At 39.7% G+C, this 26299-nt stretch overlaps 1 protein-coding gene across 3 annotated transcripts in view; it reads right to left on the bottom strand.

The window, feature by feature from the left end:
• si:dkey-91i10.2 (uncharacterized protein LOC555224 homolog) overlaps positions 1–25996 on the bottom strand; it is an 84814-nt gene extending 58818 nt beyond the window's left edge. For 2 of the 3 annotated variants that reach the window (XM_047369855.1, XM_047369857.1), the window contains exon 1: positions 1325–1447. The gene's annotated coding sequence lies outside the window, so the exon portion shown is untranslated. Of the gene's footprint in view, positions 1–1324; positions 1448–25634 lie in introns of those variants that run through there. The other variant, XM_047369856.1, reaches the window with a different exon arrangement.
• Positions 25997–26299: the final 303 nt, after the last annotated feature.

The raw sequence follows: 26299 nt of genomic DNA, 5'->3' as shown, positions 1-26299 counted from the left end.
TCCAAACTCCGAGTTCCGGCTTCCGAGAAAAATAAATGTTTTAGTTTTCCCATATCTTGTTAAAATCTTGTTTCATCTAACTATCATGAATCCATTATCATGTATTGTCTCAGCTTCTTAGATCTCACTTTCAAAACCTAAACGTTCCCTTTAAGTGCTAAAACCACTGTTTAAAGATGAGATCAGGAGAAATTAAGCAGCTAAAAGCTAAAAGATTTGATAAGCCCACTTATCATTTAGGGTCTGCCCACATCTGCACCTGATAAACTAGCTATATGCACAACCTACAATGTAACTAATCATGGACGAGTATCACTTAGCACTTACTGTAGCGCCTAAAGAAGTTGGAATTCACCTCCAAGTTTGCCATTCATTTGTATCACTTCTCGTTTACATCTGAGGCCACAGACAAGGCCGTTTTATATTCATGCGGCTCTGAGATCAGCCAACAGCACACCCAAGCAGAGACACAAGGGGCTGGCCAGCTGCAGAGGAACACACTATCGACCAAGCAGGAATTCATCAGCCACAATAATTAATCTTGTGGGATGTGGCTGCTGAATCTTTTAGTGTGAGTGAGAGAATGAGTGGATCTCTTTGAATGTGCCTTAGAGAGAAATAGGGCGAGACTACATGATAACACTGGAGATACCTTTCAGTCTGACCAGCTCTCACACATGCAGACAGACCACACACACACACACACAATTTGAAATGGTTAGCGAGGCGAAGGGACCAGCTTCTCACATTTCATCTGCTTGCAGATTAGGTAACATTTTGATTTTTTTAAGCTTTCTTTTAGGTAAAGGTCTCCTTTTTTGTATAGTACCATCCAAGTCAAGAGGCTCCAAAAATGCGAGATATGCTGTATGAAGATCTGAATAAGCAAAGCGGTGGTTGTAAAATGGGGCAGCAGTATCAAAAGAGGCTAAAACAGCTATCTGTGTCCATGCAAAGCATCTCATTACACCTGCTGTCATCCTCCAGCTTCACTCCATACAAGGCAGCATAATTAATTCATCAGTCCCCGCTTTTTCAACTACTACACCTCAGTTTAAGCTGAAGAAATGCACAAATTGCAGGAGCCATTCATGAAATGAGACCTTCGCTCTGTGGAAGACATTCTTCACAAGCTTACATGGAGATATCTGCGTGAAAAGTGCAGCCCTGTCACTCACAAAGCAGACCACATGGTCCCTCCTCATCTTCTTCTCCACTTTATAGCTCTGCTTCACATATCTGTCACTAAGAATGCTACAAACTCTTCAGCAAGAGATTAAAAGGAGGCAAATACAGTTGAATATCAGCAGGTCTGGGTGCCTACCTTTGTTAGGATCCCGTTTGTAGATTGGATTGTGCTATGAGCTCAGCAGCCCAGCATGCAGCCTCTCCTCTCCGTCTCGCTCCCACTGCGAGCTGGGGTAGACTCTGAGAGTGTGTGTCAGTGCGAGCCCTCTCACTGGCTATTGTTAGAGGGAAGCGAGCCAAACTGAGCATGCTCCAGCTAAACATGAACAGCCCTCACGGTAGGCATGGAGACAGGGAAGCGGCTCTCCCGTTTAACTTGTGAGCTGCTTTTCAGCTGAGCCCAGCGCAGACCGCTGCTGCTGCTGTGCCATGATCCTGGCCATGTTTCAACACTTAAGTATCCCTAATCCTGCATTTACCTGCATTTACTTTCAGATTCCCATCCGTCAGACCAAACTGTTGGCTTCTCAGTCAGATGATGACCTGGATCACACACAGAACCTCATACTGTATCCTGGATAAATGTAGCAACACATAACTGAGTTGCAGCCCAGAAAAATGAATTTTGACCCAGTAAAATGTAACCTGTTACCGCCATGAGACTCGTAATTACTGCAGGAATGTGTGTGTGTTCCCCCCCCAAACTACTTCAAAGAATGTCGATTTAGTACAAAACAATTAAGCTAAGAGTTTAGTGAAATAACCTGGAAGGAAGACAGAAAAAAAATTGCTGTGCAAGAATTGTGTATCCATCACATGGAGCATCCTCTGCATCAGAGCATTAATATCTACCCCGTATTAGTCCCAGGATGCAATTTGTCCCAGTTTTTAGAGGCAAAGAAAATGCATCAGCTAGTAATGAATGGTGGGGTCCTGGAAAGCCTAAAACCATTTATACATTTTGTTTAATAAATATAAATACAGTTCTTTGAAAAAGTAACAGCCCCACTACAAATTTATTTTGTTTTTGCTCTTTTGCCATGCTTAAATGTTTGGGATCATCAAACAGAATTTAATGTCAAAGATAAACAGAGTAAATACAAAAAACTGTTATCAAATGATAGTTTAATTTATTAAAGGTAAAAGGTATCTAAACAAACCTGGTTCTTTGTGAAAACAGTAACTGCCTCCTAGTAACTAATTGTGCCAACCTTGGACCACAGGTCAATGTTTGTTATAAGTGGAAATGAGCCATTTCAAAGCCTGTGGTAGTTTTAGCCCACTCTTCTATGAGGAATTGTTTTAATACACATAAGACATAAGGTGAAATATCATCACAGAATCCTAGACTTTGACTAGGCCACTCTAAAACCTTTACTCTCCCAAAGGTCTCACCGATCATAAAGGCTTTTTTGGTAAATGTGTGATTTCTACCCCCCCTAGTCTAATCAACTTTTCTGCTCTAGTGCAGGAAAATATGTTGTCAGAGTGACCAAAATGTATAGGCAAACTTAATGCATAAATATCATGTAACTGTGCCATAAAAAAGGTGAGGGGAGGCTGTGTTGTCAGCATTTTTCCCTTGCTACAGTTTGCTGTAATGATGCTATAATATGTGTGCTTGCTATTTACTGAGCTTATGGTGGAAAACTCAGCCACCAGCCAAAATATGAATGGTATGTTTTCATAATAACAGAACAAATTAGGTTGTAAATGACTATCAAAACATGAATAAAATAGTTCAAGCAAACTGTAAGAGCAAACCCACACTGAAAGCCACTGTGTTTTTAATTTCTCACATTTACACACCTCCCAGAGGTTATTTTAATCTGATTCCTGCCTCAAACATGAAAGCAAGAGAGATTTCCAGCCTTCGATGCGGTTCCTTCACTGTCGGGGGTGTGTTCTCGCTATAAGCACCTGCTGTTCTGCATTTCAAGGATGCTTTCCCCTCAACAGAAACACAGCGAAGACTGGTAAAGTCTTTCTTCAATATTTAGCAGGTCCGTTGTGCTTCAGACAATTGATGAGCTGACTTCAGAGGGGATAAATCACAGGTTGTTTGTATTTATGGTGAAGCACACAAAATATACAGCGTGTGATTACAGCCACAGTGGCCATACTGAAATCTATTTTCACATTAATTAGTGACCAGTCGGAAACAGTAATGACACAGTATGCTCAGCGGTCTGCACATGCAGCTCATGTTGCAAAACAGCCAGATGTGTCAGCAGTTTAGGAGAGTGGATAAAATCTTAATACAGTGGTGAGCTGCGAAATTTTAAATCCTAAATACTAGATTTACTGGATTTAATCATAATCAATAAATCCTTTTTATATTTGTGTTTTTCTTCCTCTTGTTTTGGACAACTGGGTGGATGTTGTGAATGAAGAAGGTAACTGGAGGGAAACTTTGATACTGATTTCTCATTTTAGTTATCGAGGTATTTGAATTATTCAAGGAATTGTTTCAGCCCTAGTCTCTATTGATGAAAAAATATAGACTTGAGAAAGAGCGCTTTTCTGGTTGGAAATCACAATCAGACTTTCTGCACAAGCCAATGAGTAAGAAACCAGCTCTACAAGTTGGTTTTCCCGTTAACGGACCCACGTCTGGGTGGTACGAACATACAGGGCCAACATGAAATGTATACACCCCCGCTCACTTGGGGGACACAGTTGGATAATTTATAAGGGCTTCACCACAAAAATGGTTGCCACTGTTTGCTCTGCTTGGGGGAATCAAGCATTGTTGTTGATCATTTTTGGCTGGACGGTAATGTTTACATTTCAAGAGGGGAGGAGGACGCTAATACAGGACATCGTAAAAATGTCCGCTCCAATGTTTCTCCTGCTGCTTGATTGCTTGGCAACTACAATGGCATTGTGGGTCACAGTGCATTCGTTTGCTGCCTGACAATCCACAGAGGGATGGGTGACTGGGTGGATGCTAAGCAAGGTCACAATACACTATAAAAAACAGTGACACAGTTACACAAATGCAGCCACAGGCTCGACCCATTGAACTACATTCAAACCATTAACTGGGTCTTTGTCCAGTGACATCATCTATAAGCCCAGGTCATATCCGCAGTTGGTTTTACTTGCTCATATTTTGGCTATATAAGCTATATTCCACCTACAGATCACTTTGATCATATGACTTTTCACAAGTCACTCTTCGGCTAATAACATTACCGACACTGTTTTGGTCAAAAAACGAATATCTAAGATCCTTCAAGTTAAGACCACAATAAAAATCATGGTCCCTCGACACCAAAGCTGGGAAAGTTTCTCAATTCTAAGAAGTTGCTTAACAAGGACATTAATAATTCTGCATTGATGGTACATCGAATTATGGATTGATTAAAGCTTTCATTACTTGGTGATATTTTTCAGGAGTATAACTAAAGCAGGAAAGTTAGCATGTTAAGCTAAACCAAAATGCATAAAAAACCAAATAACCGTGTCAGACTATAGTGTAATTCAATTCAATTCAGTTTTATTTATATAGCGCCAATTCACAACATATGTTGTCTCAAGGCACTTCACAACAGTCAGGTACATACATTCCAATTAATCCTAACCATTGAACAGTGCAGTCAAAGTTAGTTATTTATTCAAATTGGATAAAAAGTTTTCTGTCTAAGGAAACCCAGCAGATTGCATCCAGTTAGTGACTCGCAGCATTCACTCCTCCTGGATGAGCATGTAGAGACAGTGGACAGTCACTGACGTTGACTTTGCAGCAATCCCTCATACTGAGCATGCATGTAGCGACAGTGGAGAGAAAAACTCCCTTTTAACAGGAAGAAACCTCCAGCAGAACCAGGCTCAGTGTCTGCCACGACCGACTGGGGGTTTGAGAGAACAGGGCAAAGACACAAAGAGAACAAAGAAGCACTGATCCAGGAGTACTTTCTATGGGAAGGAAAAGTAAATGTTAATGGATGTAGCTCCTTTAGTCGTTCATCTAGAAAGAAAGAACAGATAAACTCTGAGCCAGTTTTCAAGGTTAGAGTCTGAAAGAGAGCACATTGAGTTAGTCACAGTAGAAGCTCAGTCAGTAGCTATGTCTAGGAGAGAGAAAGGGTTAAACACTAAAAGACAGAAAATGCAAAGTACTTTATGTATAAAGACACAGTAGAACGACATGATGATATAGAAAATTACACTTTGGGATAGCCTTACTACACAGTAGCATACCCAATTTGATCATTCTTTCATCCAGAAAAAATTCCTCCGCATGATGGCTATGGCTGTCACACACCATGTATAGTGTAAATGTACACAGCTGCTACATATTTGAAGCAACTGTATGTCAAAAATCTTAGCAATGTTTCAATACCAACATTATTTAATCCCATGCTACACTATAGATTTGGCCTGAAGAAGATTCACTCACCTCAGCATGCAAGATGCTTGAAACTGAAAGTATAATTCATGGGTTTCCCTACATTCTGAATAATTCACTGTAAAAACCAATTGGGGGTACTCATAAAACTGTAGAATCTCATAACTATATGGTCACTTGATCTCTAATAGAAAAAAATTTAACAAGACAGTGATGCCATGCAAATTTAAAATATCCCCTTCTGGTGCTGCAGAATTCCAAATCCATCAATCTCTACACATTTTCTATTAAAAACAGTGGTGCAGCACACATACTTCAAGAAAGTGACAGGACTTTGAGTCCCACAAAATATAATTTTCTTTACATTGAGACCCATGTAACACATTCTTCTGTACAAACATGGCAAGACAGGAAACTGTGTGACAGTAGCTACAGAAATCACTAATATAATATGACAAATATGAAAAGTTGCCCTGTTGATACTAGTCAGCTTTTGTTGACTGGACCTGGCAGTGAACTAGAAAAGGCAACTAACCAGGCAGATGTGAAATAAACTGAGAACAGTTACATTGAATCATCATGACGCATCAACCTATTTCATTATTAAATTTTCCATCTGCTGTTACTAGGTCTGATTGGAAAGATAGGCCTCAGTGGAACTCAATTAAACAGCTTTTACATGTCAGATGTTACATAAAGAAAACATTGTGACCCATATGCTCTGATGTGTTTTTGAATGGCTGTTTGAGCATGCTCCATGTGTGCATCTGTGTGCTCACTCTTCAAGCCTATTTTGGCTGATTTAGAGCCCTATGACCAAAGTAGAGCCTTTTATCATAATCAACATGCCTGAAGCCACACAGTGCACTAAATGAACACAGCGCATTTGAAGGCAGCCCTTGAAATTCAATTTTCCTTTCAATCTATCCTTTTTTACCACGCAATACTCAATGCTCCTAAAGCTATACCATTTGTGAACCATCTACACTGCCGATGACACATTCACTGTCACCGGCTTCCCATCCACATTAGACTAAAGAACAGCAATATTACCACTGAGAATTGGCTCACTCTTCTGCTGATGTTAAACTAATCTGCTTCAATTGGCAGTCACTTCTTGAGTACAAAGATCTACTGGCACACATCTTAATATACATAAGCGAAACAGAAAAGTGTCAAACAGATGCAAACAAATGAGTGAGTTTCCGTCATTTGGGGAAAGGAAGCGTCTTCTAATTTGCAGCCTAAATTAATCACGTCAGTAGATACAGCAAACACACAGCTGTTGGCATGTTGGAACCCCTGTGCACTTGGTTGAGCATAAAAGAAAATGAAACCAACAGATACAGTTTGCTGGCTTGCTCAGGATAAATCAAGACATTTTTAGCCTCTGAAACAGAGAGATCAGTGACATTCCACAAATACCAAGACACAGTTGCTCCTAAAGACTGTGCTTGAGCGGGAGGTACACACAATAAATAAACAGTAGCTAACAAAATTCAAGCGTGGCAATCCTTACAGCAGCAGACTGAAGTCTGGGCGTGCATTTACGTAACATCAATGGTAGGGGGCTGGTTGGTCATTTATAATGCAGAATATTAAGACTGCATGGCTTTTATGGATCTCAATGAAATTGTACTCAAGAAGGATAAAAATAACAAGCAGTAGCTGTAAACCGTTGGATACAATTGTGCTCCAAGAGGAGGATGTCTGCAGCAAGCATAATTGTGCCATAGAGTTTAACATCACCGAATAACAGGGACATGGATGTAAGAAATGAGCAGAAAAACACACTTGATAGCTGCATTTTATATTTAACTACATGCAGAGAAGCATTTAGAGGAACTTGCAGCTGGCTCCCATGGCTCAGATTATAATGGACAAAATTACTGTAGTACACACAAAGCTTCCACGTAAAGCACAAGATAATAGATTTGCAGTTTAAAAAATACCTGGGGTCACGTTCACATGCAAAGTGATAAAAGCTGGATCTACAGGATTAAACTAAGCTGGATGAATAGACAACAATTCCTCTCCACCAGACTTGATTGATGCAGAGTGACGACACTTATCTAGTGATCTATGCTGCTGTAAGCATATATACACACAGTACACCACTCTACAGTGAGATTTCCCGGGTAGCAGAAAACAGAACCACACAGGGTTCTGGTGCAGCCTGAAAATGAGGAAAGTTTTTTTTTCAGTTATGGAATAGTATGAAAAAGAAAATAGTGCATGGAAAACTAATCCATCCATCCATCCATTCATATGTTCTTCCTACCTTAACTTGGATTTACAATACAGTGCATAACAATCTTTTCACACATCTTCAGGCCCTTCTATTAATACCATAAGGTCCAAAATACAGAAACAAAACCCAGTTTCAGTTTAAATGTAAGCACCTGATGACAGGTAGAAACAATAGCAAGAAAGGAAATGGAGAAATGATATGCACAGTGGTGATTTAATCCATATTTTACATCCAATTGCTTAAGGCAAGGCAGATACACAGGGAGCCCGCTCAGGCTCCTCAGCCTCTTGAGAACACAGGCATGTTGATCCCACTGCTTTCAGAATATTTGTTACTGGTAAAAATACTCTCTGACCTGAATCTTAATAAATCTGGGTAAACACAAGTAGCATAAATACACAGACATTTCTTCAAGCTGACAGGTTGTACACAAGCAGCAGAGGTTTCTAGTCTTATTAGCATTCTGCATTGGAATTCACCGTTCATACACACAGGAACATTCATACACAGAAAACAATCTCTCAGGGAAAATTTAGGTTGCCAGCAACATGCTTCGGCCTTCACTGTGTGAATGGAGTCTCAGAAAACAATGGCTCAGAGGGGAAAACTGGCTGCGGGGCATAAAATCCTCTCAAATTGCTATTTTTGTCTTTTCATTTTGTCAAAGAGACACTGATGGATAATGACTTCAGTGCTTACCATCAGGAAGCATCTGGCGAGGAATCCCTGTTGTTACAAGAAAAAAAAAAAAAAGAAATCAACAGTCTGTATCTGCTGTGGCTTTAAATCTGAGGTCAGTTCAGGTGAAGCTGTGATAGAAAACAGTCATTAAATCCATTTTCACTAAAAAATAACCGAATAAAAATTCAGACAGGTATAAAGGGGCAGGGACATTGATAAATAAAAACAATTAAAAGGAAAAGGAAAGAAACTGAAAAAATTGTACGAACACAAAGGGGTGTTACTGATGGAATGAGGTGCGTGCAGCTGGAACCCTCTCTGCTTACACTGGATGGTACATGGAGAGAGCTCACACTGAGGGAGCTTTTATCCTGCTGCAGGATGTCAGCAAGGTTATGCTTTAAAGAAGTCACTGCACTGACAGGATGCTGCTGCTTGCCGATGGAACAATCTTCATTTCTTCTGCCAGAACAATGAGAAACCCACCAACAAGTACAACTGATAAAGTCAGGGTGTCTGACATGCAGAGAGCAATGCCGATGTCAGAAGCAAGACACATCTTCAGACAAAATGACATTTTGACATGGTAATAATAAATATTGGGGTCAAATAAATCAATGTATACCATGGGTACAAAGTCATGGTTTTAAAAAAAAATACCCAAAAACATTTGCCACACCAAGTGCAGATTCCTTTAAGCTGCCTGTGGTCACCGGGTCACCGGGCTGAGGAAAAAGATTATCCTAAAGAATTTCCTTAATTTTGAGAAACACAAAACACAGGACATTTTGGTTTGAGCACTGGCTAAGAACCAACATTCCCACTTTAAAGTAAACGGTGAGAGGAACATTTCCTGTTCAACAGCTGTACAATTATTATACATAGCATTATATATAGGAGGATAAAATGTATTAATTTTCTTCAACATTATTAAAAAGGACACTAAAAACAAAGCAAAACAGTTGTCATAGAGGATTGCAAAGATGGACGTTTTCCCTGAGGAACACAGGTCCGTCCATCCATCCATGACTAACATTGTTTATGCCGATAAGTCGTGTATGCCTAGTTTTCAACATAAGGCTCAGGGAGGTTTCTGCAACCATACAGAATATGCGTACAAATGTGAAATAAAAACGCTGATAAAAACTGAAACAGTTGCAATTTGAGCCCATTAGTCCAGTTAAGCAAAATATGTTCTGTTGACCATTTGATTTTTTACCTGACACTGATTTTGAATGTCTTATGTTTATTCTGAGTACTTGATACTAAATTCAGACATTTGCCTTCAACCTTGATCTTTATAACATCCATGGTTAAAACTGATTTAAAATCAAAAAGCAACATCTCTTGCCATCTTGTTACAGCCCAAGCTGTTGCATTTATGTTTGTAAATAAAAACATTTTAGATCATATCATATTTGTACATTTTATTTATAGTTTTTGTTGTAATACAGGTATACTTTAAAACCGTCCTGTCTTTGCTCAAATCTTATACTGGCTTTTGCATTAGTGACGTAAAGAGACTTAATGAAACTATTTCAACAAAAGCTATTTTATTGCCCTGCTTTGCTAATATGATTAAACTCTGAAAAATATTTTAAACCACACTTTTAGTGTGTCACTAAACTGTAACAGCAGGGGTTTTTTTTTTCAATTGTATGCTAAAGCATGCAATAATTAACAATAAACCTGGATGGATTACGGCGGATAATCCACATGATTTCATTATGGGCTAAAGGCTCCATTATAGAAGATTATACCACTCAGAAAGCACAGAAGAGTAAAAACAAACACGCAGGCAAGTGACTCTTTAAATATTAGATGAGGTTTTTTTATTTAAACCATTAAAAACATCCTCAAAAATAACAAAAATGTACAAATAAGTTAAAATAACAAGAAATAGAATTATTATATTGAAAAATGTTTCTTATGAGACAGTTTCAGTTTGTGAACACAATAGAAAATAAGTGCATTAACTCATCCTGGCAATGAAAATAAGGTGAATGGCAAGAGTGTTCGTACTCCTGGAACCTTTTACATTCTGCTACATTATTACCAAAATTCAATGTATTTAATCAGGATTTTATGAAATAGACCAACATAGAGTAGCGCTTAATTATGAAGTAGAACAAAAAGGATACATGACTTGAATGAATTGCACTCAGGAGGACTCTATTTGCTAAACAGGTGACGGCTGAAGGCCGTTGGTTGCACTGGATTTTACTTAGGGGTATCAGAATAAATTAGGTTGAATACTACACAGTTCCGATTCTTATTTTGTAAAAAAAAAAAAAAAAAGTTTGAAAACTGTGTATAATTTTCTTCAGCCTAACAGTTATGTCCAACTTTGTGCTGGTCTTTCACATAAAATCCTACTGAAATGGCTGTCATGTATGGATGTTTGTGCAAAGCACAGCATGATTTCATGCATTTCAACAAACTGCACTGATTATCCAATAAGCTCCATTGTAGAAGTAAAAACTGACTTTTACATAAAAATTGGTAAAAGCCTCCCTCTGGCACTGCAGTAAATAAAGTGTTCCAGGTGGGGACAATTTTTTTTAGCACAAACTAAACCAGTAAGTAACTTCTCATTCCTTAAACAACCATGTCAGTGAGTGTTTTTTGGAACTACCTTACTCTGGATGACGCTGTCAGCATTCGTTTGGCTCAAGATGGAAAACAGTGAAAGAGTAGCTCAGGGAGAAGAAGACACCATTTTCACATGTGGATTTGCCGCCTCGAAGTTCAGACTCATGTTCAGACAGACAAATAGCTTTGGATTGTTCTGTAAAAGAATTGATGCTGCGATCAGACTTTTCTGTCATTATTACAAGATCTAAGATCTTATTTAGCATTTCAATGCAGAACGTTTGCTTTTGATATCAAGTCAATAAGAGGTATAAAGTGGGTTGAAGAGGCAGGGCTCAAGCACAAACAGCACAAAATCTGACACATTAAGACACCTAACAGCCCCAAGGTTGAGAATTTTGTGGTAAGAATGTGTATTTCTTATGACTGGTAGATATTTTGTTTACAGCAGTCTTATCTAATGACCCTCACTCTTCAGTCAGCCTCTTCATGTTTTAATTTTTACTACAAAGATACCAGAAAAACTGAACTGTGTCTCTTACTTTGAGTCTGAGAGAGCGCATGGCTGTGTAAAGCAAGTGTGGGGTGTGCAGTGCCTTGCAAAGGTAATTAGTTTCCATGAACCTTTTCACTATTTGCAGGTAGACACAGATACTACAACAGCCATACTATATAAAGACTGGCAGCTGAAATTTCAGCAGAAGATGGTTTCACACAGTGCTGACTTGGAGGGATTGAAAATCAATACATGTCACACTTTTCAGATTTTTATTTGTAAAATATTTCAGACACCATATATGATTTTCCTTTCGGTTGGTCCATCACATAAAAGTCCCAAAAAATACATTGACGTTTGCGGCTGTAATGTGTCAAAATGTGGAAGTGTTCAAGAAATATAAATACTTAAGCGATGAACTGTAAATGAGAAGTGCAATGGGCCGTAATTAAATGATTTAAAGCAAGCAAAATGACTTCTTGACCATATCTCATGTGCAGTTCATTGTTGCTCCGGTTGCCTGATTCTTAATTACTCCGCTGTTAATTAGTTGTCTGTAAAGAGTCCAGACTCATCCACCCACAGTCTACTTTGTGGGTTCTGTTTATTGATGAAAGGATGATGAGTCACAAACAGATAATCACACACAGTCAAGCTGCCTTCATGTGGCAGTGCATGCAGCTGTCACTGATGTTGCAACAGGACACAGGAGGATGTATTACAGTTTAACCTGCAGGCAGGATGAAAGAGTTCAGTACATGAGATTTGATGCTGCTTGGCTGCTCCATGAACCATCATTATCAACATTATTGGCCTTGAATACCAAAATGCGGCTCCATAAATGCCATTCCATCAACCTTGATTTAGGGCAATCTTGAATTTTTTTCTTCATACTTAAAGCTGGTGTAACCTCCATGGTTTGTATCCAGGAACATTCCTCCCATCAAGGATGAGTGCCTTTCAAATTACATCAGCAACAAAGAGGAGCCTTTTTTACTTCCAATCTGCCACACTGTGTTCTGTAAAAAGCTGCTCCTTTTTTTCAGAGAAGTCTGAGATGTAATTTGTTCAAGCTAAGAAAATGTTTAGAGGTTCTGGAACTAGTACAGAACGACAGGGCTGCATGATGTGGATGAATCATCCGTTCTCTATCTGCTTTCTTATCCTTTGGAGTCTGTTCCAACTTTCACTGGGCGTCATGTTGCTTAGACACCAAACAAACTGTCAGTCAAAGTAATATGCATGAATATGGTTTCATGGCAAAAACAAATACTGAAGATTGAAACTAGAAACGTGATTTTCTTAGCTTTTCTTAGCAGCTGTATGGCAAAAACTGACACATGAAGTGACTTTTTACATATTCATTGCTACATGATCTCATTTAAATGAACAGATTCAACAAAAAATATATGATTTACCAAACATCACATCACTTAATGGGTAAAAAGGGTTTCAGGCAATGAATTATAGTTTTTACATTTGATTTATCAACACAAAAAGACGGTAAGCTGAAAAAACATATCAGCCCTCTGTTTTTGTCCAAGAGGACATTATGATGACAGATTATCATTATCATAACAATCTGAACAACAATTAGACCCACCAACAACAAAGGAGTGTAAAACGTCTTAAAATAAATTAATCTTTCACTGCAGTGGCATAATCTCAAATGAAAACTACCAGTTAGTGATTTTTGTCCTCATAAATTAAACAATTAAACCTTTGACAACCATTTACCGCTCTATGGCCGCTGGAGACAGGCACCAGCTCCCCCACGACCCTGCAAGGACAAGGGGGTATTGATGATAGACGGATTTTTTTATCCTCCTTTACTATTATCACTGTGTGTGGTAGTAAGATGAACTTGGGTTCTCGCACAGTCTTGGTTCTTACAGTCCAAATTGTTTTAAAAATTTTTAATTTTCTAATTTGTGTGTGTCAACACAAAGCAGCCTTCTTAAATGGCATGTTCTCATAATAAAGAGTTGGTAATTGATTTGGGCCTTTGTCACATATTTATATCACAATGAAACAGGCATTTTTGGGTTACAAATTAAATGTTCCTTGACATGCACTGTTGCCTTGCAGCAAGAAGGTCCTGGGTTCGACTCTCAGCCGGTGTTCTTCCTGCATAGAGTTTTCATGTTCTCCCCATGCTTGCGTGGGTTCTCTCCGGGTACTCCGGCACCCTCCCACAGTTCAATAACATGTCTGTTAGGTTTATTGGTTTCTCTAAATTGCCCTTAGGTGTGAATGAATGTGTGCATGGTTGTTTGTCCTGTGTGTCTTTGTGTTGCCTTGCGAAGGACTGGCGACCTGTCCAGGGTGTACCCCACCTCCCGCCGAGAGACTGCTGGAGATAGGCACCAGCTCCTCTGTGACCCACTACGAAAGAACCAGGTATAGAAAATGGATGTATGGTTCTCAGTTGGATTTTGGTCTGGACTTTGAATAGGACACTCTAACACATATCTACCCTTTGAGCTAAACCATTCTATCGCAACTCTGGCTGTGTTTTTATGGTTGCTGTTCTAGGTGGTTGACCGAAGTATTTTGCAGCCTCTAACAGGTTTTCTTCCCTTCCAGGATTGCCCTTTAATATGCTTCATCCACCTACCCATTACCCCTGACCAGTTTGCCTGTTTCTACAGGAGAAACGTATCCCCACAGCATGATGCTGCCACAACCATTTCTCACCTTGGGGTTGGTGTATTCTTCTCACTCCTGTTTCGTAAAGGCCAGATTTGTGGAGTGCACAACTAATAGTTGTCCTGTCAACAGCTTCTCCCACCTGAGCTGTGGCTCTCTGCAGCTGCTCCAGAGTTACCATGAACCTCTTTGCTACTTCTCTAATTAATGCTCTCCTTGCCCAACCTGTCAATTTAGGTGGACCAGTTTTAGTGGACTTGCAGTTCTGCCAAAGTCGTTCCATTTTCAGGTGATTTATTGAACAGTGCTCTGTGCGACGTTCAAAGCTTGGGATATAATTTTTTACCCCGACTCTCCTTTAAACTTCTTCACAACTTTTTCCCTGACCTGTCTGTTGTGTTCTTTGATTTTCATGATGCTGATTGTTTTCTGATATTCTCTAACAAACCTCTGAGGACTTCACAGAACAGCTCGATTTATAGTGACATATTACACACCTATTGGGGACGCTGCTGAGCTTTAAATGGAATAGGATGTGCATTTTGAAAATCCTGCCAACTTTAATTAAAACTAATATCTATCTGCATTTTTTAGTCACTATTTTGAATTAGTTGTACTTTGTAACACTGTTTGACAAGAGGTATAACCTTGGGTCACATCAAAATGACCGGAAAGATTGCAAAATCTCATAATATTCTTCAGATGCATCTGAGTCCTAGTTTACAGGCTGCAGCCCTGCCTACAGATGAGCCGCTAGCCTCGGCTGACTCCACCTCTACACACACTAGCCCTGACCTCAAACTTCAGTTAATGACATCTATAAAAGAAGACAATGCTGGATTCATTAAAAAGAAATTACAGGGGACAGTCTGGGATTCTTTCCTCTTGGATGCAGAACTCTTCAAGGATGTCTTCCCCCTTACTCAGAGGGACCATTCAAGGTGGGCTGAAACACAAATTCTCATTATATGCAGATGATTTGTTACTATATGTAACTGATCTTGCTTCCTCTCTCTCCTATGTTTTGAGTGCTCTGAAAAACTACATACATTTTTCTGGTTATAAACTAAATTTGTAAAAAAAATTAGTGTTTTCCCATTAATACTGCTGCCTGTGATTTCCAACAGTCTGAATTACCTTTTAAATTTAGTCTGTCGGGGTTCTTGGCATAAATGTGGCATGTTCTTTATCTGGCCTTGCAGCTAATTTTACACCCCTTGTTAAAGATGAACTCTGATATTCAAAGATGCATAGCCTCCCACTTTCAATAACTGGCAAAATCACAGTTGTTAAGATCAATATTCTTCCAAAATTGCTTTTTTTGTTTCAGTCAATTCCTCTTTTCTGCCAAAAATATATTTTGACTCATTAGACTAGACATAAAACATTTTTGCAAAGGTTCAGAACTCAGTGGTGTTCCCAAATTTTCAATTATATCACTGGGCTGATTACAATAGAAACCTTTGCTGCTGGTTAAAATCTCCTGAATCTCCTTGGTGTAAATGGGAACTATCTTCTTGCAGAGGCTCATCCTAACCTTCTTTATTCTTCTCTACCTACAAAACCTTCTCTACACACTGATAATCAAGTGAATCTTCACACTCTGGTATCAGTTTAGATGGCATTTTAAACTTGTAGCTGCTTCTTCTATGAGTCCTTTAATTACCCATCATTTATGTCCATTTTCTGTTTGGTACGATAAGAGCGTTAAACATTTTAAGGAGCGGAACGCACCTGGTGCTTTTTAAAGCTTTCCTAATCTGTCTCATAGGTATAATCTTCCTGGTACTCATTTGTTTTGAGATATTCAGATTTGTAATTTTGTCTCAAAATGTTTTCCCAATTTTCCTTCAATTGCCTTCTGAATTGCATTGGGAAAACTTGCTTTGACATAGTCCTCATCAGAGAGGACTGATTTCAAAGATATATAATTCCATTTTGACTTTAAGTGGTCAGTTAAATACCAAAATTAAGGAGGCATGGGGCACGGAGCTGGGAACACAATTAAGTGAAGATTTCTGTATTCTTTTCTGTGCACTTAACAGTTAAGCACCACAGGTCCAAAGAAATGTGTAGAGTGCGGGAAGATGCACAGCAATAAGATGTTCATCGAACAGTATTGTCAACACTGTAGTTTTTTTTATTTGTGAAAAATTAATTTCCACTCATTTGACCACAGTAACAAAAACAGATCATAACAGCACTAATACTTTAATGACCACAGCAGTAATGACCGCTATTCAGGACCAGAATAATTGGAAGGCAGTGGACTGAAAAAAATCCCCCTGGGGTCAGCCAATAGGAGGGTAATTACCCTCCTACACCCGGCCTGGCCGAGCTGATCCGAAACAACAACAGAACATTACAATGCCCGACACAAGTGGGCACATTAGCATTAGCAGCCCCAGGGCCCTCAGTGTACCTGTCACGCTTCTCTGCTGCCTCAGCCTGACAGACTGATGCTGTCTCATTAAATGTAGAGAAACTGACTCCTGCAGCATTGTGTGGATGTTTGCGTGTGTGCAATAAATATTATGGTGTCGGAGCCTAAACACATACACATTCTGGAGACCAGACGTTATATGGGAAGAAAACTAATGTAAAGAGTACAGAAGCTGGGAGCGTCTGCAGGTCCACTGCTCGACCTTTAATCACATCACTGCACTGATGGAGTCCATGTGGAGATCAGATAGGGAGCAGCAAAGTAACACTCTGAAGGAAAATCTATGAGCCTCGACAGGGTGAGGTGTTTACAGAGTTAAACAGGCTGCCAACTCCAGATACAAAAAAAAAAAAGTAATAAAAAGTAATAAAATAAAGTTGACTTTACATTTGATGAAAAACTCCTTCAAGTGTAAAAAACAAGACAAAAAACTAGATTGAATTTTAATGGCAAGACTACCAAGCAGGGCTGTGCAAAGGTTTTAGAACTGTAGAAATGACTGTTCATCAAAACAAGCATTTTGTAAGCAACACTTTTATGAATGTTTAATCTCTCTAAGTGACAGCCTATGAGTAAATCTTTGAGAAACTCAATTCTCTAAAGTCATTGTAAGGAAATAGTAAAGCTAAGTTTGATCTAATTTATTTTTTGCAAATATTTTTCTTAATATTAATATTTATTAAGTGCTTTAAAACTCTGGTGTTCTTTTTTTTAAAACTTGCACACCTCTGTGTCAGCCATCTAAAGCGTATTAGAAATGTGTATTCATCTTTATTTCAGACTTAATTAGTCCATATTAAAAAAAAGAAAACACAGACAAGTAAACATAGATCTTCAAGCAGATGAAACTAACACGAAATAAACAGACACTTGTTGCAATGTCTATAAAAGCTTAACATATACCTTGTGTCACAATGTGTTATAGCAGTCAAAGCTCCTACTATTGAATCTCTTGATTCATTCAAACAGCACATACATATACAGGGGTTGGACAATGAAACTGAAACACCTGTCATTTTAGTGTGGGAGGTTTCATGGCTAAATTGGACCAGCCTGGTAGCCAGTCTTCATTGATTGCACATTGCACCAGTAAGAGCAGAGTGTGAAGGTTCAATTAGCAGGGTAAGAGCACAGTTTTGATCAAAATATTGAAATGCACACAACATTATGGGTGACATACCAGAGTTCAAAAGAGGACAAATTGTTGGTGCACGTCTTGCTGGCGCATCTGTGACCAAGACAGCAAGTCTTTGTGATGTATCAAGAGCCACGGTATAATGTCAGCATACCACCAAGAAGGACGAACCACATCCAACAGGATTAACTGTGGACGCAAGAAGAAGCTGTCTGAAAGGGATGTTCGGGTGCTAACCCGGATTGTATCCAAAAAACATAAAACCACGGCTGCCCAAATCACGGCAGAATAAATGTGCACCTCAACTCTCCTGTTTCCACCAGAACTGTCCGTCGGGAGCTCCACAGGGTCAATATACACGGCCGGGCTGCTATAGCCAAACCTTTGGTCACTCATGCCAATGCCAAATGTTGGTTTCAATGGTGCAAGGAGAACAAATCTTTGGCTGTGTACAATGTGAAACATGTATTGTTCTCTGATGAGTCCACCTTTACTGTTTTCCCCACATCTGGGAGAGTTACGGTGTGGAGAAGCCCCAAAGAAGCGTACCACCCAGACTGTTGCATGCCCAGAGTGAAGCATGGGGGTGGATCAGTGATGGTTTGGGCTGCCATATCATGGCATTCCCTTGGCCCAATACTTGTGCTAGATGGGCCAAGGACTACTGAACCATTCTTGAAGACCATGTGCATCCAATGGTTCAAACATTGTATCCTGAAGGCGGTGCCGTGTATCAGGATGATAATGCACCAATACACACAGCAAGACTGGTGAAAGATTGGTTTGATGAACATGAAAGTGAAGTTGAACATCTCCCATGGCCTGCACAGTCACCAGATCTAAATATTATTGAGCCACTTTGGGGTGTTTTGGAGGAGCAAGTCAGGAAACGTTTTCCTCCACCAGTATCACGTAGTGACCTGACCACTATCCTGCAAGAAGAATGGCTTAAAATCCCTCTGACCACTGTGCAGGACTTGTATATGTCATTCCCAAGATGAATTGACGCTTTATTGGCCGCAAAAGGAGGCCCTACACCATACTAATAAATTATTGTGGTCTAAAACCAGGTGTTTCAGTTTCATTATCCAACCCCTGTAGCTCCTCAGTTAGGCATGAAAGGGCGGGACGTTACTTGTGACAAACATTTGACTTGCAGCTGTCCATCTTAGAACCCACCTGCAGTTTTTTTCAGTACAGATTTACTGTAATTACACCACAAGTGAGCCGTATAAAAGGAGGTGCAATAGGCTCGAAAAAGGCTAGGCTAGTTTCTGATCCACCTTAGCTGTAACAATCACAACCACACTCTTTTTAGGGTTAAACTAGCTGCTTACCATAGCTGCTGCAGACCAGCCCTGCAATATGGCCAAACCATTAGCACACAAATGATTAACAAGAAGGTTACCATTATACAACCAGCCTTATAATCCGTTAGCTTGACAGAAATATCATCCAGACATAAATTGAAGAGTACAGGAGAAAATCTGTCCTGAAGAGGACTGTGGACAAGAGATGTCCTCACAATCTGATAGATTTAGATAACTTTTGCAAGGCAGAGTGGGCAAATACCACTTGGACAAGATGCTGGACATGCTGATGGACTTCTACCAAAGAACAATGAATGCTGAAATTAAGTCAAAAATGTGCTTCAATATAGTATTTCTTCAAGGGTGTGCATATCTATATGCATATCTATCTTCTCAGATTTATTTGTTGTTCTGTTAAACTCTACAAGTTAAATGTCACATTAAAGATAAAAAAAGGTTTTGAAATTATTTTTCTTGATTTAATTTTTTACTTGACAAAAACCCAGCATTCTAACAGGGATGTGTAGTCATTGAGAGCCACTATATACTTGGTTCTTGTGGTTTAAAATCACTGTTTGAGTTCCACTTTGGCCTAACCAAAGCATCACGCTAACTTATAGGCGAAAGGAGTGGAAACAGTGACAAAAAGCTGAGACATAACTTTGCCATGTACTTCCAGGTTATTATTCTGCTCCTGCTCTGTAGCTATCAGCCTTCTCCACAAGAACGGACCGTTTATTCTATCAATGGACTGTTAAGAGTTATCACTGTAGTATAGCAAAGATAACTTTTTGCTTACTTTCAAGTCTAATTTCTCACCCTCACTATTTTTGATGCGTAAACTTACCAACAAACAGCACTTTCTCTGTTGCACATTTTGCTGTTAGGTTGCTGTTAGAAAAGGTTAGGAACACCTGGTTTGATGCATTAATGGTGATAATCTTGCAATCCCTTCTTTTTATTTATGATTCAAAAGAACCACATCGATTAATAAATATGCACGTTTTCTTCCTTTACGGTAAATGTTTGTTACATGTCTTTGTTGAGTAAAAACAAAAAAAGAAAGAAAACTGGAAACTCATACCAGCCGAGAGTCTCCACTCTGATGAAATCATTAATGAATCGACTTTAAACCAAGATGAATTCCTGCGCTTTTTATCCAGAAGATTCAATGGGACAATGTAACCCTTGCTTCTGTGGGCGATTTAAACATCAGCTGGGACCAGGAAATCGAGTCGCTCTAAATTTTATGCTGCGCTGACTTCCATACCATAATTCGTTTGGCCTCTGTTTCATGACAACATTTGAAAAAGCTTTTCAAATGTTGTTATGAAACCCCAAAAACCCAATGCGTATAGGTGTTTATTGAAAGTAACAGATACTAGTTGTAATGTCAAGATTGGACTGCTTCAATTAGAGTCCAGAAAAAGAAGGAAAAGATACTATAAGTGTTTGTGGGCAAACCACATCCATTAGTTCAGAATTGGATTTACCTTAATGAATATATTGTTTTCTCAGGAACATGCTGAACACTGTGCAAACAAAGCTTTAAGGTGCAGTAATTCACATCCTGGGGGACATCGTTTTGGAAGCAACTAAGATAACATAGGTTGCTTCCAGTTCTAGGATCACAATCTTCGTATTAAGACTAAAGCTTATCAGATATTTATATACTTCAAGCCCAGAATCTCTGTATACTTCGGTTTCCATTCCTATAAAACAAGCAAACTGCTGCTTTGGCAGGAAATAACACAATTTTCCCGTATTCATTATCTTTATCTGATTGTGGTATGGAAGTCAGCCAGCATCTTCATCAGCCCCAGAGGCATTTCCAGGCATGGCTTGAAAGCACCTGTCTGCCTGCTGCAGCCCAGCCATCCTGAACAACGCAGTACTGAAGGAGTCCCAGGAGCCTCTGGGAGACTCCACAGGGTTCCCAAAGCAAAACAATTCAAAATGCAAGATGTTTCCATTTCATTCATTTAATGACATCACAAAGAACAGAAAATGAAGACCAATGGATGTTTTAAACCCCCCAGATCATATGCAACATTTTCCTCTAAAACTTTTCCAAAGCTTTGCAGTCATACTCACAGACAGCAGAGGTTAAGTCTTCAAAGTGAGTCTGCGGCAAGTAAAGCTAACATTCACACTGGTCTGCTGTTCATGTTTCTGAGAAAATATAACAGACTTAGGCTGCATTCACACTGTGGTTCTGATTCAGGGATCAGTTCAGGAATGGGTCCAGTGAAGAAATTAACACCTTCAGTTTCAGACAGAGATTTTTAGACTGGACCAAACAACATCACGCAGTTACAATGGATTGTTTGGGGGGCAGTTCTCGCTAATCAAGAAGACAAAAAGCACAAAGAAGAAAGTCCTTCTCATCTGGGTTTCTGGTGCTACTTTGGTGTTCAAATACAGTTTTGCGCCTGCACCTCTTCACTACTCCACGTAACCCCACGCGACATTTTCTCTTTTGTCTATGGATTCGCACTCTTACATGTATTTCTTCTTCTTCTACTCTGCTTTTTACAACACATCTTATGGTATGTTGACAATGGCACTCACTCACACTGCAAGCAAACCATTCCAGGGTCATGAAAAGCCATTTTGAGACCATCAGTTTTAACCATGCCACCATGGTACGGTTCTCTGGTCCGTTTCAGGGTCCGAGATGGGTTTACACTGGCATGATCAGCTCTAGAAACCGGAAAGGTAAAAACCGTTCAAAAGGTTTGGTGTGTAAGCACTGTTAGATGATGGAAGTGTAGATACAACTTTACTCACATTATGAGAAACCTTGATATTTAAATGACTCTCAATAAAAAGATGACGTTTCATCTTTCAGATGTTCTTCCATGTTGAAGGAGCCTCATCATTCTTCACAGGTAACCATTTTTAACTATAATACAACCTCATCAGACTCATCAACCTCTTCCCCAGAATAAAATGTTAAAAAGTAAGATGGAAAAATGATTCTACAAAATCATGTTAATGTGAGTTAGTTCTGTTTATGACTTTAATTCACACTATGGCTCACAACACCAAACCTCATTGTTAGAAAATCCCAGCACAAATTTGTATCTTATGGAGCAGCACGTGGTGTAGAGTTATAGCGTGCGCACCATATGCAGAGACTATCAGTCCTTAAAGCAGCCGTCTGGGGTTCGATTCCTGACCCCGTGACCTTTGCTGCAGATCTTTCCCCCCTCTTTCTCTGCCCATTTTCTGTCTGTATACTGTGAAATAAGGTCACAAATGTAAACATATGGAACCATGTGCACTCACCAGAAGAAACTGAGATTAGACTTTTTGACAAACCAACCATGTGGGTTTGATGTGAATCAAAGTTAAGAATAACCTAATACCCCCAAGCCCAACTGTTCAGGACGATGACAGGTCGGTTATGCTGTGGACCCGTTTCTCTTGCATAGGCCCTCCTTAGAGTGCATGGCGTCATGGACCCTTTGAAGTATCAGGGCATTTTACATGATGACACAAAAAAATCTAAATGTACCTGTTAAGTCAACACAGAAATAAATGGTTTGTCAGACCCAAAAACATCCTTCGACCATTGCCATCGCCATACCCAGATCTAAATCCGATAGAAAACCTGTGGGCTGAGCTGAAGAGTAGAAAGTTAACTGGACCCTTGGAGATTTGCAGAGAACAATAGTCAACGACTCCTTCGTCTATATGCTCCAAACGTGACAAATGGTATAGAAAAATGAATATATTTTATCAGTAATTTTTAATAATGATATAAAAACAAAATTGTGTAATCAGTGCATAATAAAACTAATCAGCTAAAAATTATAAATAAACAAGCAAAGACAGGGCTATAACATAACCATAGTTTATATCTTCAGAGTCAGGCTGTTGTGGGGAAAAAGCTGCTAAACAGCTGTTCAGTCTTTGACTTCATGCTCCTGTATCACTTCCCAGATGGCAAGAGGATGAACATGCCATGAATAGGGAGAAGACTAAATATTCTCGCTTTTCATGGTATGTTCCAGAACTTTCCATTTCTTAATTTTCAGCCTTTTTTTCTGTGCTTTTCAAAGTACTCATACCCTCCTGATGGAATGGCGACCTGAGTGGTGAGCCATATTGCCCATATGAGAAACTACCACTGACCATGGAGGTGGAAGTGTCAGGGTTTAGAGATGGTTTCTAGCAGCAGGACTTCGTCAACTCACAATGACATCAATTTCTGGGATCCAGATCTTGATCTCATTAAGATGCTGTGGAGTGACATAAAATGGGCTGTACATGCAAGAAACCTGTCAAACATCCCACAGCTGAAAATAAGGAGAGAGGCAAACATTTTCTCAGACTGCTGTCAGAGACGGCTAGTGGATACAAGAACTGTCTTAATAAAATTGTTTCAGCCAAAGGGGATAGGGTGTCCTAATTTTTCCTCTTCTAGAAACCACATTTATCTTGTTTTTTTTTTTAAGTAAAACTATACAGGTCCTTCTCAAAATATTAGCATATTGTGATAAAGTTAATTATTTTCCATAATGTAATGATGAAAATTTAACATTCATATATTTTAGATTCATTGCACACTAACTGAAATATTCCAGGTCTTTTATTGTCTTAATACGGATGATTTTGGCATACAGCTCATGAAAACCCAAACTTCCTATCTCACAAAATTAGCATATCATTAAAAGGGTCTCTAAACGAGCTATGAACCTAATCATCTGAATCAACGAGTTAACTCTAAACACCTGCAAAAGATTCCTGAGGCCTTTAAAACTCCCAGCCTGGTTCATCACTCAAAACCCCAATCATGGGTAAGACTGCCGACCTGACTGCTGTCCAGAAGGCCACTATTGACACCCTCAAGCAAGAGGGTAAGACACAGAAAGAAATTTCTGAACGAATAGGCTGTTCCCAGAGTGCTGTATCAAGGCACCTCAGTGGGAAGTCTGTGGGAAGGAAAACGTGTGGCAGAAAATGCTGCACAACGAGAAGAGGTGACCGGACCCTGAGGAAGATTGTGGAGAAGGGCCGATTCCAGACCTTGGGGGACCTGCGGAAGCAGTGGACTGAGTCTGGAGTAGAAACATCCAGAGCCACCGTGCACAGGCGTGTGCAGGAAATGGGCTACAGGTGCCGCATTCCCCAGGTCAAGCCACTTTTGAACCAGAAACAGTGGCAGAAGCGCCTGACCTGGGCTACAGAGAAGCAGCACTGGACTGTTGCTCAGTGGTCCAAAGTACTTTTTTCGGATGAAAGCAAATTCTGCATGTCATTCGGAAATCAAGGTGCCAGAGTCTGGAGGAAGACTGGGGAGAAGGAAATGCCAAAATGCCAGAAGTCCAGTGTCAAGTACCCACAGTCAGTGATGGTCTGGGGTGCTGTGTCAGCTGCTGGTGTTGGTCCACTGTGATTTATCAAGGGCAGGGTCAATGCAGCTAGCTATCAGGAGATTTTGGAGCACTTCATGCTTCCATCTGCTGAAAAGCTTTATGGAGATGAAGATTTCATTTTTCAGCACGACCTGGCACCTGCTCACAGTGCCAAAACCACTGGTAAATGGTTTACTGACCATGGTATCACTGTGCTCAATTGGCCTGCCAACTCTCCTGACCTGAACCCCATAGAGAATCTGTGGGATATTGTGAAGAGAACGTTGAGAGACTCAAGACCCAACACTCTGGATGAGCTAAAGGCCGCTATCGAAGCATCCTGGTCCTCCATAAGACCTCAGCAGTGCCACAGGCTGATTGCCTCCATGCCACGCCGCATTGAAGCAGTCATTTCTGCCAAAGGATTCCCGACCAAGTATTGAGTGCATAACTGTACATGATTATTTGAAGGTTGACGTTTTTTGTATTAAAAACACTTTTCTTTTATTGGTCGGATGAAATATGCTAATTTTGTGAGATAGGAATTTTGGGTTTTCATGAGCTGTATGCCAAAATCATCCGTATTAAGACAATAAAAGACCTGAAATATTTCAGTTAGTGTGCAAAGAATCTAAAATATATGAATGTTAAATTTTCATCATTACATTATGGAAAATAATGAACTTTATCACAATATGCTAATATTTTGAGAAGGACCTGTATTGTTTTTGATTATTACCTGCAATTAAATCCCTTTCTTTCCAGAGATGAATAAATAAAAGATTAAACATCAATATGTGAATGATTCTTTAAAAATGACAGAATGAATGAATAAATGAATGAAGTTTCCTATTTTTTACATCACTGTATATTAATCTGTGTTGTGCTGCATTATCAGATGCTCCTGGACTGCATATCAGGAGGATGATCAGAAGTGTAGTCTGAACGACCCATGCATGTGTAACAACGACATCTGCAGTTAAATGAGACTCCACAGTTTGCTTCACACTGCAGGATCAACCCAATCAAAACCACATTAGACACTATTAGACTGAAGCGATAAATGCAGCCGTGCAACCTCAGCATGAAGCGGTGAGATGTGAGCAATATCAACTGAATATTCCGTGCAGAAATATACAAACAGCAGGTGAGCACCTCAGCAGTCTACTTACTCAGACCGCTTTATGATCCATCACATCATCAGAGAAGAGTCCCGCTTCCGAATTTGCACGGTGGCTCCTCAGCTTCCGACCGGGCTCCGTGCAAGCCGCTCGGTGAGAGGACGAGCAGAAAACCCCGCTCTATGCGCTCATTTCTGAGCTGTGCGTTAAAAACCTCCACTGTCTTCAGAATATTTATCGGAGGATACCGGCTGGACGACCTGTTTCCTTTGCGGGTTTCTCCTTGGGAACTGTGCTGCCTTCAGGAGCTGCTCGTAAAACGAAAAATAAAACAAAAAACCTCGGCTAAATGAATGGAATTTCCTCTTGGTCATAAGGGGATTACAATTTGGAGTATTCTGGTAAGAATTCATTGAAGAGTAGGCCTAATCAGAAAAAAATAAGCCTGCTACCGAAACATGTACTATACAAATTTAGTATGAAGGAAGAAAAAAGAAAGAGGAGAGAAGAAAAAAAAAACACACAAACTGCAGAATAATTTTTGTATAGAATATTTTTAAAAACTGTACAGGAAATTGGATGGGAAGTATTTATAGCAGTGAGTGAAATATGTATGTTTTTTAATGCTTATAAGCTGAAATGCACATTATAGTGTTAGTGGGGATGTGTTAGAAGCACACTTACACATTGGCAAATGAATGCAGCACAGCCGTAGC

This window comes from Girardinichthys multiradiatus, chromosome 7 (assembly GCF_021462225.1).
Source record: "Girardinichthys multiradiatus isolate DD_20200921_A chromosome 7, DD_fGirMul_XY1, whole genome shotgun sequence".
NCBI classification, from domain to species: Eukaryota; Metazoa; Chordata; class Actinopteri; order Cyprinodontiformes; family Goodeidae; genus Girardinichthys; species Girardinichthys multiradiatus.
This window is presented reverse-complemented; position numbering and strand designations above follow the sequence as displayed.